General features: G+C 38.7%; 2 protein-coding genes across 23 annotated transcripts in view; both read left to right on the top strand.

Moving 5' to 3' along the window:
* Positions 1-16,578, top strand: part of Mbnl1 (muscleblind like splicing regulator 1) — a 170,242-nt gene that overhangs the window by 76,642 nt on the left and 77,022 nt on the right. The window contains exon 2 of one of the 22 annotated variants that reach the window (XM_057757049.1): positions 7,956-8,092. The exons of the other annotated variants lie outside the window; for them this stretch is intronic. The gene's annotated coding sequence lies outside the window, so the exon portion shown is untranslated. The remainder of the gene's footprint in view (positions 1-7,955; positions 8,093-16,578) is intronic. 22 annotated transcript variants of the gene reach the window in all.
* Positions 1-16,578, top strand: part of LOC130865742 (cytochrome c oxidase assembly protein COX16 homolog, mitochondrial-like) — a 30,398-nt gene that overhangs the window by 3,494 nt on the left and 10,326 nt on the right. The window lies entirely within an intron of this gene.

The following is a 16,578-nucleotide window of genomic DNA, read 5'->3' as shown; positions in this document are numbered from 1 at the left end:
TTCATCCAAAATGTGCTATGGAAGTCTGGGGTTAGCATTTATGATTTTGTTTTGTTAGAAATGTAATTGTCAAACAATGTACTTCATTTATTACTGTTGCTTGTGTGTGGTGTTGTGTGGTTGGACATGCTAAGGCATGCTTGTACTGATCACAGAATTACTTTGCGGGGTCAACTCTCTCCCCACCATTCAGTAGACTAGACATGAGCAAATGCTGGCACCAGGCTTAGACAAGTACTTTCACCAGCTTGGCTGTCTCAGCAGCCCTGGGAATGTAATTCTTCTGTGGATTTTAGCATGTATTAAATAGTGATTGCATACCTGATGTCTTCTAGATATCTTATATAGTTCAGAAATAGTTCTTTTATGTATGTTTAAGTACTATAATGCAGCTGTTAATATCACTTACATTAAAAGTAAGTTAAAGTAGAAGGTAATGTCTTGGCATAAAGTTTATTTTGCAATAGGAATGTAGACAATATAGAACTGTTACACTGAATTATTAATTGTGTGTAGACATATTTTTGATATTACAGAGAAGTACTGTGAAGAGATATTTTAAGTGAGGTGATATTTGTTGCTTTTGTGAACATTTTAAAGGTAGAGGGAAAATAGAAAGCTAGTTTATGGTCTCTGGTAACATCAAGGATTAGCTGAATTAAACTTTAAAGATCTGCAAATGGGTATTTATTTATGTCCCTCAAATAGTAGTTGCAAATTTGCCTGGAGAAAATAGTTGCACAAGAATAGCAAACAAGTTGATGATAAAATTTGTTAAAACATAAAGACTGTTTCAAACTGTTAACCGGAAGGCTAGCCCCAATGAGATAGGAGTTCCAGAAAGAGCTGGCAAAAGTAAATGTTATACAACACAGAAAGCATACCAGGCAGAGAGCTGACAGAGTGCAACAACAGGAAGATTAGTCACTTCTAGAAGGAAAAAAAAAAGGACGGGGCAGGGAGAGTGTATTTTAAGCAGGGGTGTTGACTAATATGCAGTTTTGAGCCCTTTGGGGGCCACTTTGAACAAAACAGGAAATTCCAGTAGCACCAAAGACCCAAATACCCAGGTAGAAAGTTTGTAAAAGCTGGGAATAGAGCAAAAGTGGGGAAAGGTTAGGTTTGAGTTTAAGGAAGCATAAAATAAAAGGCTGGCAATGTTCCTCAGTGGAGCTGATTGACTTAACTCAGGTTGCTGGGTTGGTTGTGGGGAAAGAAAGCCCTGCATTTTTTACAACACTTGAGGGCCCCTTCAGATAGTCTATGCAAACAGAAGCACTCTGAGTGTCTTGATTGTGTTCGCTCTTTGAAATAATTTTTGCTTGTATAGAACATTCAGTTATGTGCAGTTAAAAAGTATAGCTATCCAAAGATTCTGAGAGTCATTTCTGTGGCCCCTTACAAGTGTTAGTAGTCATTATCTGTATATTTTATCAATGGTACTTTGGAGCCCATAACTGAAGACCAGAAAGTAAGCTGTATGCTTGTGGCTATTGGTGGGGTTCTGTTAATTTCCCATTTGTAGTAAAAGGAGTAGGGATGTGCAAGATATGGATTTTGCTGAATCTCCTCACATGTCAAATAGGAATAATAAGATGCTTGCCTCAAAAGCACGTAATGAGAATGAACTGAACTGGATGCAAGAATATAAACTTCAGATAGCATGCTATTAATTTATTTGACTCTTTAGTCAAGTATGGCCCACTGGCTTGAATGACATATTTTTAGCTCATGAGAAAGGTGGATATTGGCAGGGACACTCTTTCTTATACTGCTTGGTTATTTGTGATGTCATTTGTTGTGTTGCATATGTATCTATACTTATCAGATATATGATTCTTACTTGTCCATCTCTTAGTTGTTCTTATAAATTCTGTTCAGTATTTTCTCATTAGATACCAGGACACAATCTGCCCTATTTAGGATAATATCCCTTTCTCAGTTAAAAGTATAAATTCGTGATGTGTAATAAAATAGAAGTAGAAAACTCACCTAATTTAGAGACCTTGGGTTTTTAATTTTACATAGCTATAGGGGATATATAATTGGGTGTCATTGTACTCACAGAAGTACGCACTGCAGTGAGCTGGTTTGCTCTGCTGCTCCTGTCACCAGTTGTACTTTTCATTGTTCATGTGCACAAACTTTGCGCGGGTAAATGCAAACGTCTCACAAAATACCCAGGTAGTACAAATGCTAAATGCTCACTAAGCCCTAACTTTCCCTGCCTTCCCCGTCCCATGCATAATGGAAAGGGAAATGTTTGTTTTCTAAACTGAAGAAGACAAATCGTATCTCAAACCCTGAAAGTTCTTCCTTTTCCTGGAGTGGACACAGTAAGTCATCCTGAGTCACTCGAGGATTCTCTTTAGCCAGTTTTATTTAAAGCGTCATATTGTAAGGACAAATGACTCAGGGGTGTGTAGCACAGTTAGAGTGGTTCACTTTTAGGGCACCATTCCCACACAAATCTCTCCTTACTAAATATTTGTGACTCTTTGTTTATCTACTATGGAAGTGCACTGAAACCTCACCTGTTTGACCTATGCGACCTCTATTTGTGTTTATTAATATTTTGTTTTCATAAGAAGCCTTATTCAAGGAATTAGGTAAAAGGAATGGGCCCAGTAAGAGCTGATGGATACACAGAGTACCTCGCTTATTTATCTGTAAACGCTGGCTGTACTGATACTTGCATGTGAGTGAAATGTGTCCATACCTAGGTGCCTACACTTGACCCTTACCACCCGCACTGCCCCTGCCATCAACCAGAAATCACTAAACAGATTGTACGAGCTCTGCATAGGTTGAAAACCGTAATTTATAAGTCTCTGTCCCTGTTTATATATGCTCTATGACAACAGAAATGACTGATGGATCTTCCTAGCTCTCACTTAATAATGCCAAGGTAATAAAACCATTTGAACAGCAGGTGAGATAGCAATATCATAAGTTCAGTGCCAACCTGGCCTCTGTTATTTGGACTCTGTCCACACATAAATCCTATAATCCATCTCATGCAAAAATCTGTTATTTCATTTTTCTTACCAGAAGGTGGTAGAGTATATATATTTTTTAACAGCATTATTGTGTGTGTGTTAAATCCAGTGTTCCTACTGGAGGCTGAGACAGACGGAAATCTGTTGCTAATTGCTGAGCAAATTAAGCTCGTTCCTTGATATGAAACACCACTGTGCAGGGGTGCTGGAGAGAAGAGAGTGGACTAGAAACCAGATAGAACTGCCCATCCCCTTTAATGGACACTTTTGAGTTTAGAAATAGTTGAGAATCAATAAGCTTACATGGTGTGTCACCTGAAGGGAGCCCACATAGACACCTAAATAAGTAGTTGGTAAATGCTGCCCAGGGGCTGTTTTTCTAAAGCTCATGATGGAGTCGTCACCAAGGAAAAGTGCTTTCACGCAAAGAATGCACTTCTGGAGTATCACGGGTTCTTTTGGTCCAAGCTTTCCTAAGTTTCAACTAAACAAGTAGAAGCCACTCCCCCCCCCCAAAAAAAACCTGGACTTCGGCTCACAGCTGGGGAAAGAACTGCTTGGTGTCTGTATTATTTTTGCCTTACCCTGAGGGACCTGGCTGCGTGATTTGAACTTCCTGGTCTGATAGACTTGTGACCTCAGCTCCTTCAAGGGTAGTCACTTCAGCTACTCAGTATTCAGGGGTTTCAGCCGGTATCTCATGGGGTGCCTCTTGAATTTCTTAAGCTCTGTGTGAACTCATAATTATTGTCTCAGTCTTCACATAATTAAATCCACAGGCTGAGAGGGAATGGATATACAAGTGACCGCAGCAGTGGTCCCCCAGCAGAGTGAGCGCTGCTGGTAACAATGACATTGTCTTGGTGGGGCTTCCGAAGAGATGATCTGTTTAGAAACACGTGACAACTGGGTTAGTTCTTGACAGTCTAGCATTTGAGAACCATAAAACGTTAGAGGAATATGTTCACCTGTGGAAATGTCTGTTCCTATCTGCATGTTTCCAAAGGAAGTGGACGTTGGCAGGTCCTCTTCCCACCGTGGTTCCGGCCCGACCTGCCACCCCTTGCTCCCACTCTTAATGGGTTTCAGTTCTCAAAAGGAAGGGCAGATGGTGACAGTGGCACAGGCACATTTCCAAGTCTACATTTTTCCTGCGTTATCAGGGTTATGATCCTAGGTGGCACTTTATGCCTGGCATTCACCTTGCTGTGCTGATGTCAAACACTGGAGAAGCATGCCAAGAGTCCTGGCACACAGGCTTCCAGATTCACCAATAAAGACAATTGTCTTCTATGCAGAGAATAGGGCTTTCGTCTTCACAATTCTCTAGTAAGTCTGTGATAGTAATATACTAATCTCTTTTCACCTCCCCTTGAGCTATTTAAATTCCAAAGAAATAAATCTTGTTATCTTTTGTATCTCTATGATTGAACTTCTAGACAAATCATTTGAATGCCTGTTAATGATTCTACTTGCTACATTATCCAGTCATATTCTAGTGAAAAGGAAGTAAGGGATCAATGACATCAGAATGGAAATGAAATATGGAAACAGAGAAGCATTGCTCGTTTTGTAAAAATCACAAGAACTGATGTTTCCCCATGTAGTTAGAATGTTGTACAGGTTATGAAAACAGTGGCCTTTGCAAAAGTGTTTCTATTCCAGGAAGGCAGGTAGAGTATTATTTTAAAATTGACCAAAATCTCGTGGTAGCAATTATTTTACATGGTAGCTTTCTTTCAGCAACAGGTTTTAGGTTAGTTAATTTGTTTGCTGGAGAGGAGGGTAAAGGAAGTATGGAAGGGTAAGTGTGATTTCCTTAGGATCAACGTTTATAGAATTGGAAACTTAGTATCTCATAGTAACAGTATTTGTGTCACTTGTTTGGAGAACGGATTTTAAGTATGATCACAGGAAAACACCTGTTTTGACTCTTAGTGTGGGATAAGTGCAAACACGTGGGTAGTTTGTGTGGGTGGGGAACAAACGAGAATGCTTTGGCTAGCATCCTGCCGGGTGTGGACCTGACACTATTCCAGCTACTGCTGCCGAGGACTGCTAATACTGTGGCATGGGAAAATGACTGACCAGGAAGCTCCCAACTGTTAGTGCTGTAGCAGTTATGCGGGATGTGTTGTTTAAGGGAAGCACCGTGAATCCTTTTCAGTGGCAGAAACAGTATATACTATTCTTGAAGATGAAGCGTGAAGTTGGCTAATGGATGCTGGTGAGTGAGGCAAATGGGAAGGCAGCTAACTAAGATGTTGAGAGATAGGCTAGCATTCCAGGATTCCGTGGGAAAAGAACCTCTGAGGCTATGTACATTGAGAGCTCGCTTAAGAAAGGGGTATTATACCCGTTAGTGCCTGATCTGTAGCTTGCTTAGTTAGTGTCATAAGTAGAGGTGGCATTTACTCCCAGATCAGGCTAATTCTCATACTGGATTGACAGTTCAACCAAAGGGATAGAGTTTTTCATAGAATTATATTCTGTTCTTTATCTTTTATTCTTGCCCTTTACTTGACTCATGGTTATGCTTTCTTAGATGAAAGTAACTATTTTCCTTTCACTTCTAATGCACTCCTGCTTTATTCTTACTAGTAGGTTATAGATTTTAAATTAAATTGATGTGCATGAATCTTGTCAGGAACATTATTTTCAAATAGAGAGAATTATGTAAGCAAATTAGTATAATAATGCTTATATTAATCAGATAGTGACTTACTTTTATATTGTTCATTAATACTCTGAATGAACTAGTATTTTCTGTCTTCAAAATAAAACTCATTTTTGGTATAGAGATACATTTTCTCATGACTTGTATCAGGCACTAATAACACACCCATTAACATCTTGTGTGTTTTTTTCATAGTTTGGGAGAAATACTAATTTTAAAATTTCCCTAAGTCTTTAGATCACACCTTTTCCTAGACTAATTAACCTATATTAATAGATACCTAAGGGATATTTTCTAAGATCTGCAACAGTTACATTTGAGAACTAAATGTAAATGGTAAAGGCTGTGGCAAGTATCGCCGAATCAAACGTGCTCCAAAATCTAAGCCTACTGAAATAGGACTCTTAAAGGGAAATGGAAGGCTGTCACAGTATCTTAGTGTACAAATGGCATTTGCTGTGCACCGCCTGGAGACCAGGCTCATCCCCATAGCCAACTACAGGTGGACAGAAAGACTTCACAGTGGTGCCCTCTGCCCTCCTTGTATGTACCATGGCACATGTGCCTCCACATGCCATGCATACACACACACACACACACACACACAGAGAGAGAGAGAGAGAGAGAGAGAGAGAGAGAGAGAACAAATTTCTAAAAACAGAAATTGAGATTCTTTGTTCTCTTTATAAAATCCCAATTTCTTCCAAATTAACATGCTAATTGCTTAATGAGAGCTGGCTATATGGTAGCATTGTTTCTATTTTATTTTATTTTGTTTTATAACAATATTTGGCTCTTGATGACTTATCAGACATAGGTAAACTTCCCTTCCCTCCAGTAAATAGCTTTATTTCATGTATTATTGACTGTGAATGAGGAAAGGAATTAGCTTTATTTTAAAAAGGTTATTTTAAATAGTCACTAAATTACTTGTGCTTTTATGTGCCAACTGAACAGGTTATTGCTAGCATTCCAATTGCTCTGAAATTGAAGTTGATACTCAAAGTGGAGAATTACACATACATAGCTATCATAATGTCTTTTCACACTTATGTCCAGATGTCCAAAAGCAAGTCTAAAGTACTGCTCATTGTTAATTTGCTCATAATTTTATAAAGTGAAAATGCCCAAGTTATCACAGTCATTTTCATCTGATATATAATAGGTATTACTAGCATCTTCTCAACATTTATACTTAGTTTCTAAGTTTCATCCTGCTTACCGAAGCAGAGTTGCCTAAGATCTATCTCCTGCCTGATCTAGTATGTAGGATATAGTAAGCAACTTGCATGAGCTCCTTAAGGCCTGTGGGAGCCGTGAAGTATGGGCAGTCCTAGACTTAGACATGAGAGGTTCACTGGACTGAACTGACATATTTGCCTTTCCCCTCTGGTTCTCTTGTCTTTCTTAGCTTCATGTCTTGCCCTTGTTAAGCCTGTACATTCCTTAAATACCTGCCTGTTTTTTTTTGTTTTTGTTTTTTTTTTTGTTTTTTTTTATCAGATTCTTCTCTTCGTCAAATTCCCCGTTCACACTCATCTGAATCTGGTTGAAAGTGATATAGTTGATGAAATATATATTGTACAATTAGAAAATAATTATTTCTCTCAAGTAGTTTTTTAAAAAAAACTAATTGAGTTTAATCTGTGTCTTCCTATTTTCTCTTCCAATTCTACACAGCATTGGCTTTCTACCTCTTGCCTGTGGACCAGCTTCCTGAGGGCTTTTTTTTTTTTTTTTTTTTTAACATTTATAAATTAATTTGATATGAGGGTTGCAATGACAGGGGGTAGTAGTTTTATGCCACTTTTGGAATTTTAACATTAGTACAGCAGGCATGCCATTCCATGTGTCCCTCACTTTTCTTTCTAGAACTAGCTCTCCATCCCCTTCATCCATGGCTTTCTGTGGGATGTATGAATGGCTGCCCCATATGTCTTGTTGCAATTCTCCATTGCTTCTTGTGTCCTGGTGGGAATCTTGGTGATTGTTCTCAGTTGCTACCTGAAGTCTGTGCTGGTTGCTGCTCTCCTCCCAGGGTCTTGTGCTGGCTGGTCATGTCTCTACCTCCTTGGCACTGCCCCTTGGTAGAACCATGGTCCCTGGATGGCTGCCTCTAAACCCTTGTGAGGGTGGGGAGTATTCCTCCCCCTGCTGCTACAATTGAGCTCTGTGTTGGGTCCCACAGAGCTCTCTACACTTGCTTCCACTCGCGAAGGCTTCCCGAGCTTTGGCTGTGGCTCAGGGGTCCTACTGTCCAAACCCTGAAACTTTCCTAGCTTCGACACTCAGTGGTAGCAGCAGGTGTTGGGATTTCTCCGACTCCTAAGGCCTTGGGAGGAAGAGAGTGGCTGTTGACATAGACCTCAAGAATTTTAAGAGTACGCCAGGAAACTTCTCCAGAAGATATGTAAAGGTAAGATTCTGATTTCTCTAGGAAGTTATTTCTGATGCAAAGAAAACAAAACCTCTAGCCGTGGGTTTAACGTAAATGGATTTTAGTAATGAATACATAGAGAATTCTTGTTTGCTAACACAGCCAAAACTTGTCCTTCAATGGACAAATACTTACTGCAAACGTTTTTGGGGTAGGATGGTTCTGTGTGAACTTTTCTATTCTGTTTTATTTATTTCTATTCTTATTTTACTTATACAAAATTTTGGCATTGAATAACCTTGAAAGTATTTTACTTCATGTTTTGAGTTTGGAATTTTAAAGCATCTTGTTTCTCCATCTCACAGTCTTCTTTGTGTCTTTAGTAAGATTGTTTTTGAGATTTCAAATGGATAAAAAATAAAAATCTTCTATTTTATCAAAAATGCCTGTATTTTAGTTACCTCTCCATTGAATATTTGAAACAACAAAAAAATACTAAACGAGTTGCATGCTTCCATTCTTCTAACTAGAAAGCGGGAGTGCAGCGTTTATGTGGTGTACACACACACACACACACACACACACACACACACACACACACACACACCAACTATTCCGCCCGAGTCTCTAGTGCTGGGATTACAAGTAGGAGCCACAACCTGAGCCTGTTTTCAGTTTTCAGGGTTATCCCTCTATGTCTAGTTAATGAGGGAAACGTACCTGTGAGTAGCTACAGGATCTGCATTGGGTGCTAGTGCTGCTGTTTCTGAGCTGTGGAAGGAGGTAGTACAAACCATGCACACAGAAGTACAGCACCATGCCTGCACGTAGCTTATTTCTAGCATACTTCACTCTGCCCTCACAGGCACTAATCTGGGAGTGAACTTTCTGATTTCAGCATTACTATCAAATCATAACTTTTTGAAACCTTTTTAAAAATATAAATCTAATATCTTAACCAATACTCTAAGATAGAACCAAGGTTCAACCTAATTATAGTACTGTAGTTAAAGTATATCCTTGCTGGTACCTTTGCAAACTGAAAATATATTTGAAAATATTTGTTTCTATTCTGTTTGTGTTCAGCCCATTTAGTCATTTACAAACCAAGGTGTGGAGAACAAGACTAGAAGATTGCATCATGCTGAAGCTTGCCTTGCGTGCACCTCCCTTGCTGTATTTCTCTGGAGGGAGAGCTTAGATTCTCTTGGGGTAAAATAACAAATGAATATAAAATGTAAACTCTCAAAACTAATGAAAATACATATAAATTAATTGCTAATAGTAGTTATTTCAGGAAGAGTATGAATTCTTGTCCGTAGTAAGTCTTAACTTAAACACTGTCCATACCTGTCTTTTCTCTTCTTCCCTGAAGCAGAGACCTCTATGGGGTCGGGGGGTGGTGATATTTGCAGTAGATGTTGAACTAAGCAGATATAAAGTTTTTATTATTTGTTTTACTCACTGTAACAATTAAGTCAAAGTCTGTAAGCTTCATTAGACATGCCCATGTAGAAAAGAAATAAAAGAACAGACCTGTGCTCTGTCAGAGAAACTGAATGGAAAGATAAATGCAGGGCTCTGACCACATGCTGATACTTTAGAGATCTGGAAAACACTCCTATTTATTATTCATCTTTATATAGAGCTAAAGGCATATTGACCAGTTTTACAGAATTGAAATGATCTCTTTGATTTTCATATTTTATTGATTGTCTACCTTTGAATCACATCTAATTTTTTTCATAGAAAACTTGAGGTAGGGATAAGAAGGAGGTAAGAGAAGAGTAGGGGAGAGGGTAATGATAATACATATACCTGTATGAAATCATCAAATAAAATTAATAAAAAAGAAACATGATACTATTATCATTGTATCATGAAGATGAGCAAAGTAAGACTTTATGAAATTGAATAGCCCACCATGGTCTTCACCCCAGTGCTCACTGGCCCACCATGGTCTTCTGTCCAGGGCTTACTGGCTCACCATGGTGTTCCATCCAGGGTTCACTGGCTCACCATGGTCTTCACTCCAGGGATCACTGGCCCACCATGGTCTTCCTTCCAGGGCTCACTGGCCCACCATGGTCCTCACTCCTGACTGACACCAGAAATTGTAGCTACAGAAGCTGGACTGTAAGATCCTTGCTCTTTGAACACCCTCTGCATTGGGTGCCAGCCTTCTGTTCTCATCCTTTGGATAACTCCGTGCTACCAAGGGGAATCAACACAGCCCCCACCCAGTTCATTCTAGGCTACTATCTGGCTTTGTGACCTTGGGCTGCTTAGTTGCAGTCTTCTCTCAGCTATAGTCTCACCCTCTCTAAAATATACATAATATTATCTCCTTGTCAGAGTTTTTATGAAGATTTAATGAGACAGTTTGTGCCAGCACTTAGCACAGTGGCTAGCATACAGAAAATGGTGAGAGTGTGGCTGTTACTATCATTTTTTCCAAGGTCACACTGCTGGAAAAATGATTGAGTCACAACTCAAATACAAGTGTTTCTGAATAAAAAAGTAAATGAAACTAGAATAGATATACTCACATATGCACACACACACAAGCTACTACAGAAACTGTAAAACAAAGGTCATACTCTTTCTGCACCTTGAACCTTAGTCTTCCCTCTCCACTGATACACACACACACACACACACACACACACACACACACACACAGATGGATGATAAGTGTTGAATGCAGAGGTAGAAGTAAATACCATTGAGTCTAGTGGGTCACATGAACTCTTCCATTGAGAATTAGAATTTCACTTCCAGCGTTTAGAAGCAGTGATCTTAAACAAGTTTCTTAATCCCTCTGCTGTTCCTTATAAATCATGTTAAAAATAATAAAATTAAAGAATCATTGCATGTATTATCACAGACATTAAATGATACAAATACAAATTAAAGGCTCCAATAACTATTGACTCTTATTAACTGTTGACTGAGATGTAAACATTTCTTTAACCACATAGTGTCTTTATCAAATTGACATGTCTGATTAGTGAAAACCATTCAGAGGTAGATCAGCCTTCTATTGTCTAAGGACTAAAGTATGTTCCCTATTAGAGCTTTGTCATGACACAGACAGACAGTGGAAAAGGGGGAAAGACATCTAAGACTGAACCTAAATAATTGGAGAAGGGGAGACATTCCTTTCATCTTGCCTAATGTTTGCTACTGTCACTGAAGTGTCCCAGATAGTGAGAATAATGGAAGCTACACAGATGATAGAATATTCTATCCTTATTCTTTTTTATTGATTTTATTGAACTATACTTTTTTTTTCTGCTCCCCTCCCATCCTCTCCCCTCCCCTTCAACCCCCTCCCATGGTCCCCATGCTCCTAATTTACTCAGGAGATCTTGTCTTTTTCTGTTTCCCATGTAGATTAGATAGATCCATGTATGTCTCTCTTAGGGTCCTCATTGTTGTCTAGGTTCTCTGGGATTGTGATTTGTAGGCTGGTTTTCTTTGCTTTATGTTTAAAAACCACTTATGAGTGAGTGCATATGATAATTGTCTTTCTGGTGGTGCACGCTGTTAGGATTTGCTGAAGGAGGCAGAGGCAGGAAGATCACGAGTTTGAGGCTAGCCTGGGCTATATTTATTCTTTGAAGGAGAACCCAAACTAGCAGTGAAGGCTCATCCTGAAGAGAGAGAGAGTCGTCAAAATTAAAATATCTGGATTTAACTTTGAATGCTACCCATTGGTATTGGATTCAAGGTGTTGCATTTTTTTTTCAACGAGGTTTTTGCTACTCTTTGACCTCTTACTAGATCTGAAAAGCTTAAGACCAGGGACTTATGTATTGATTTATAATCTCAGCACAGTGTCTAGGAAAAAGTGGATATTTATGTTTAATTAGATTAAAGGAAATATATTGCAAAAATGGTTAAAAAGATTAACTTTAGGATATAATGGTGCCAAAGTGATTAGAAAGAAAGGCTATGGCATGGGAAGCATGGGGCCCCACGAATCGCTAGGAATGAAGGGACAGATGAGGACAGATGCTGCAGGTTGGAAGCGGTGCGTGGTTGTGTTTTCCAATGCCTGGTAGAGGAAATGTAGGCACTGAAATGTGCTGTACAGCAGTTAGCATAGGAATAACGTGTTCAGAGTCACTCACGAGCACACATCACCGCTGAGGAATGGAGAACTAAAGGAACCCCTCGACATTTTATGTTTTTCATGCTGAAAAAATATACCTAGCATTAGAAATTCAATTTGATGCCAGAATATGGAGGGGCAAAGTATTAGAAATATGTCATTGGTGAATATTTTTTGAAGAAATTCTCAAAACATGGTTTAAAACATACAATATTGTGAAATTGTAATTTGCAACAAAAACGTCATGGAGTTAGTTGTGTGTATGACAGAGAAAGGGTACAGTTCTAAAAAGCTGAAATGTTTGCAGGGGGCTATTGGAATAGCTTGATGCTTGTTTTGTATCAGAACCCTAACTGCTCATTTGATGTTTATTCACAGATACAGTATGGTAAAGGCTTCTCTCATCCTTTATTAAAACAAGAAGACTTAAAAAAAAAAGCAAAGGAAAATGCTCCATATTAAAGCAAACACTTTGTGTTGATACATCTCAAACTAAGGAGGAACTGGTGCTCCCTTGGGCTGCTAACCTGCCCACTGGGCTTCAGTCACACACGCTGTAATTAGCAGTTGTGGCCTCGTACAAAAGGGGGAAGGAGTAGGACCATTCTCTGGCTGCTGTAGGAGTGAGTTCAGCTCTATGTAAGAGGCATTCTGGTGTCTGAGCTACATGCATTCACGCCTTGTATTCAGATCCTGCGGAGTGTATACTGTCGCCCGTAAAAAGCATGCTTAGAAAATATCAGGCGAGAGTAAAAATCAAACCACACGAGCAAATGTTCCATGAACATTTGTGTCTTCATTTGAAAAAGACCATATGTTGCAGCAGAGCTCCAGTAAGACTCAGATAGTGCTGAACTTTCAAGAATATCATCAGAACAAACTTAAACCGAGCGCACGTTTCAAAATTCTTTGCTATAAAAACATAACACAGATGTAAAGGTAATCATAGGATTGAGTGTGAATAGAGGAAAATTAGAACTCATGTGCACCTCCTTATATAAAAAGTGGGGATCCTCTGGGCCACTACTATTTTCGAATGTGACTGGGTATGGCCCCTTCGTTTGCCTTTCTGATGCTGACGTTTGAATCACAAGAGTTCTGCCATGGTGGAGATGTAGTCTTCTCTTAACCTGGTGAACTTTCTTTTTCATTTTGTGTCTTACTTTCTCATGCCTACTTTTTTGTTTTTGTTGGCAGCTTGCTGTTTGTGTTTTAATTAGGGGGTAAATTAGTGATATTTTGGAAGCAGTACATATTAACTAGTAAAATGAAACCCATTATAAAATCTTTGACACATGAATAACTTAGATAAATAGGGTGCAGTTTCCCATTTCTTTGTCATGGAATGTGTGTGTGGTGGTTTAATTTGCTTTATTTTCCTCTGTTTTAAAATATAAGACAATACAGTGTAAATGATCAGTGAGGTCTCTCCCTAAGGAGAATTTTGTCTGGAGGGGAAAAAAAATATGCTAAGGGTAAAAGTATTGTAAACTAAATATAAACTTCTAGATCACATGATGTAGATTCCAGAAATTTTATCCCATTTCTAATAAAATTAGAAATGTTCCAGTTTAACCTTGTGGTTAAGAATATCAGGTCCAGAGCCAGAGAATCCCGGAAACCCTTCATCTACCATGTAACGGTGGCATTACCCATGAAGGTTCCTGAGGTTGTTACACTGGGGAACACTGATTTCTAGTCTCTGTAGTGGGTACAATAATAGACCACAGGTTTCCTTGAGGGTTACATAGACTTTAGAAGTGCATTGAGCCATGCCTGAAACACACTGAATACTAAGAAAGTTGTTGTTATGCTTTAACTTCTTGTTTAATAAGAGAGATCAGAGGAAAGTGGTTTGAAAAGGCAAATAGAACATATTAAGAATCCCTCCAGCCTAGAAGTCAGCAGGGTCAGATCTGTGAGGCGCATGAGTTCACAGCCACAGGGGAGTGAAGAGAGAGCTAAGCCAAAGACAGAAATCACAGGAAGTCCTTGGCAAGGCTCTTGTTGTTTGGTATGGTGCCCCTTTGGAAAATGTTACCTTTCCCTCACTGAGCCTACTCAAGGGCAGGCCTGCATGGTGACCTATAGTTGGGCAACAAACTGTGGCTAGCTTCTTATAACCCTAAATATTCAGATATTTTGTATAACATAATCTAGATTCATTAGTTTTGGAACATTCCATATTTATTTTCTCTGCATTGTCCTTTGTTTTCCTATGAAGATTTCTTTTATAGATTTTGCACTTGTTATTGCCATTTGGAATCAGCCTGATGAGTATCACTAACTGTGTATACAGTCATTCCAACATTTTTCAGAGAGTAACTCAGTGGTAGTTGGTTTCCTTTTTTCTTTTCTTTTCTCTTTATTTATTTCTTTTTTTCTTTTTCTTTCTTTCTTTCTTTCTTTCTTTCTTTCTTTCTTTCTTTTTTTTTTTTTTTTTTTTTTTTGAGGCAGGTTTTCTCTATGTAGACCCAGCTAGACCTATCCTGGAACTCATGGCTGTTCAGTAACTTTTTAAAGTTGTTTTTTTTTTTTTTTTCTGTTTGAAGCTCACATTATCAATTACTTTAAAAAGTAAAGTTGGATCAAAAAGGAGACCATTAAAAACACTGACACAGCAAAAGCTTCCCACAGTGGTTTCTGAGTCTGTGATGAGCGCTCTCAGGCCTGTTCAGTGCAGTGGCTATGGTGACATGGTCTGGCCAACCTGTACACAGACTTTTATTACATTGAACCCTGAGAAATTAAGTAACATATTTTGCATTTTCAAAGTCCGATAATGAATGATTGATCTCGTTTGTTACATGCAAGTACAACGTTGTCATTATCCTAACATGTTTGCAGACATTTCACAAACTCAAGTAACAAAAAACATTCTTTTTTTTTTTTTTTTTGGTTTTTCAAGACAGGGTTTCTCTGTGGCTTTGGAGCCTGTCCTGGAACTAGCTCTTGTAGACCAGGCTGGTCTCGAACTCACAGAGATCCGCCTGCCTCTGCCTCCCGAGTGCTGGGATTAAAGGCGTGCGCCACCATCGCCCGGCAACAAAAAACATTCTTAACTTTACTCAGATACTGTTAAGATGGCAGCGTAGAAACAGATCCCTTGAAAAAGACATCTAAACCCTGTGGTAGTTGATTTAGAACCATTCTGGAACAAAAATTATCTAAAAAAAAAATATTTTTTACTGAGGTCAAAGTCACATTTAAAACAAACAACAGCAATAACATTTTGAAGCTGGGCCTAGTAGCACAGGCCTGTAATCCCAGCTGAGTGAGAGGCCAATGCAGGGTAGAAAAGTCAAAGCTGCTTGGGATACAGAGCAAATTCACCAGCCTGATTAACTTAGCAAGAAGCCTTGTCTGAAAAAGAAAGAAAAATATTTTTTTTAAAAGTGTTGTGCTTAGACAGTGATATTGCAGTTGCTTATTGTACACAGTACTTTAGACACAATACCTAGAACCCCAGCACAAAAAAACAAAAGAAACTAATATCCAAGACTTGATTATTTTAAAACTGGTACTATCTTTGTAAAAATAATATTTTGCAAGTCAGAATGGAATGAAATTATCCTTCTAATAATATTTAAATGATAACTTTTTCATTTTAAAGCTATATTGCATTTAGGTTTCGTGTTTTTCATAGGTGTTATTCTGCCAGTAGCTAAGATACATTGATTCTTTTAGAGACAGATTAGTTTCTACTGAAGCTTGTTTTAATATACTTGAAGTTTTCAGCGGAAGTCAGAGCCTTCTAGTGAGGGAGACTGCAAGCCAGGTGAAAAGAGAACAAGCAAAGCTTGCACTTGTGGTGAGTTCTCAGCTTTCTGAGGTAGTTTGGGTTCTGCACAGGGCTGCCTGGAGGCTGTGTTCTCTGGAGGCGCCATCTTGCTTCCTCAAGCTTTATGGGTCTAGTGAAGAAAGTGAGCTGGGCATCTTGTGAAAGGTCTCTGGAAAGCGATGCCCAGTGAATGGAGGCGTAGAAGAGGACCGAGAATTCAGTCTTTTCCCCTCAGTTTTACTGTTTCTCATTAAAAAAAAAATTAACGTGGAAAGAAAATTATTTTTAGTATTGGTAGTGTAAATTTTTAACCTGCTTAAGATAGCGAAGAAGAGTTCAAACACTATTTTCTATTAAAGTATATTGTATGATATTTAAAATTTGGTCCTAAAGAATTTCACACGTACTTCCTAAGTGAGAAGGCGATGCGATGGGAGGGAAGGTGGGTACAGAAAACAGAACCGTCTGCTCCTTATGGAAAAATGTATTTTTAACCAACACTAGAGAATGGAGGATGTACTAGATCAACAAGAGTTTCCTGAAATGGCTGGATATGCCAAATGTGTGTTAATGGCTAAATGTATATATGAGTAAAAATTTATTTGGGTGAACAAATAAACGACCGCA

Source organism: Chionomys nivalis, chromosome 24 (assembly GCF_950005125.1).
Source record: "Chionomys nivalis chromosome 24, mChiNiv1.1, whole genome shotgun sequence".
Classification (NCBI taxonomy): Eukaryota; Metazoa; Chordata; class Mammalia; order Rodentia; family Cricetidae; genus Chionomys; species Chionomys nivalis.
This window is presented reverse-complemented; position numbering and strand designations above follow the sequence as displayed.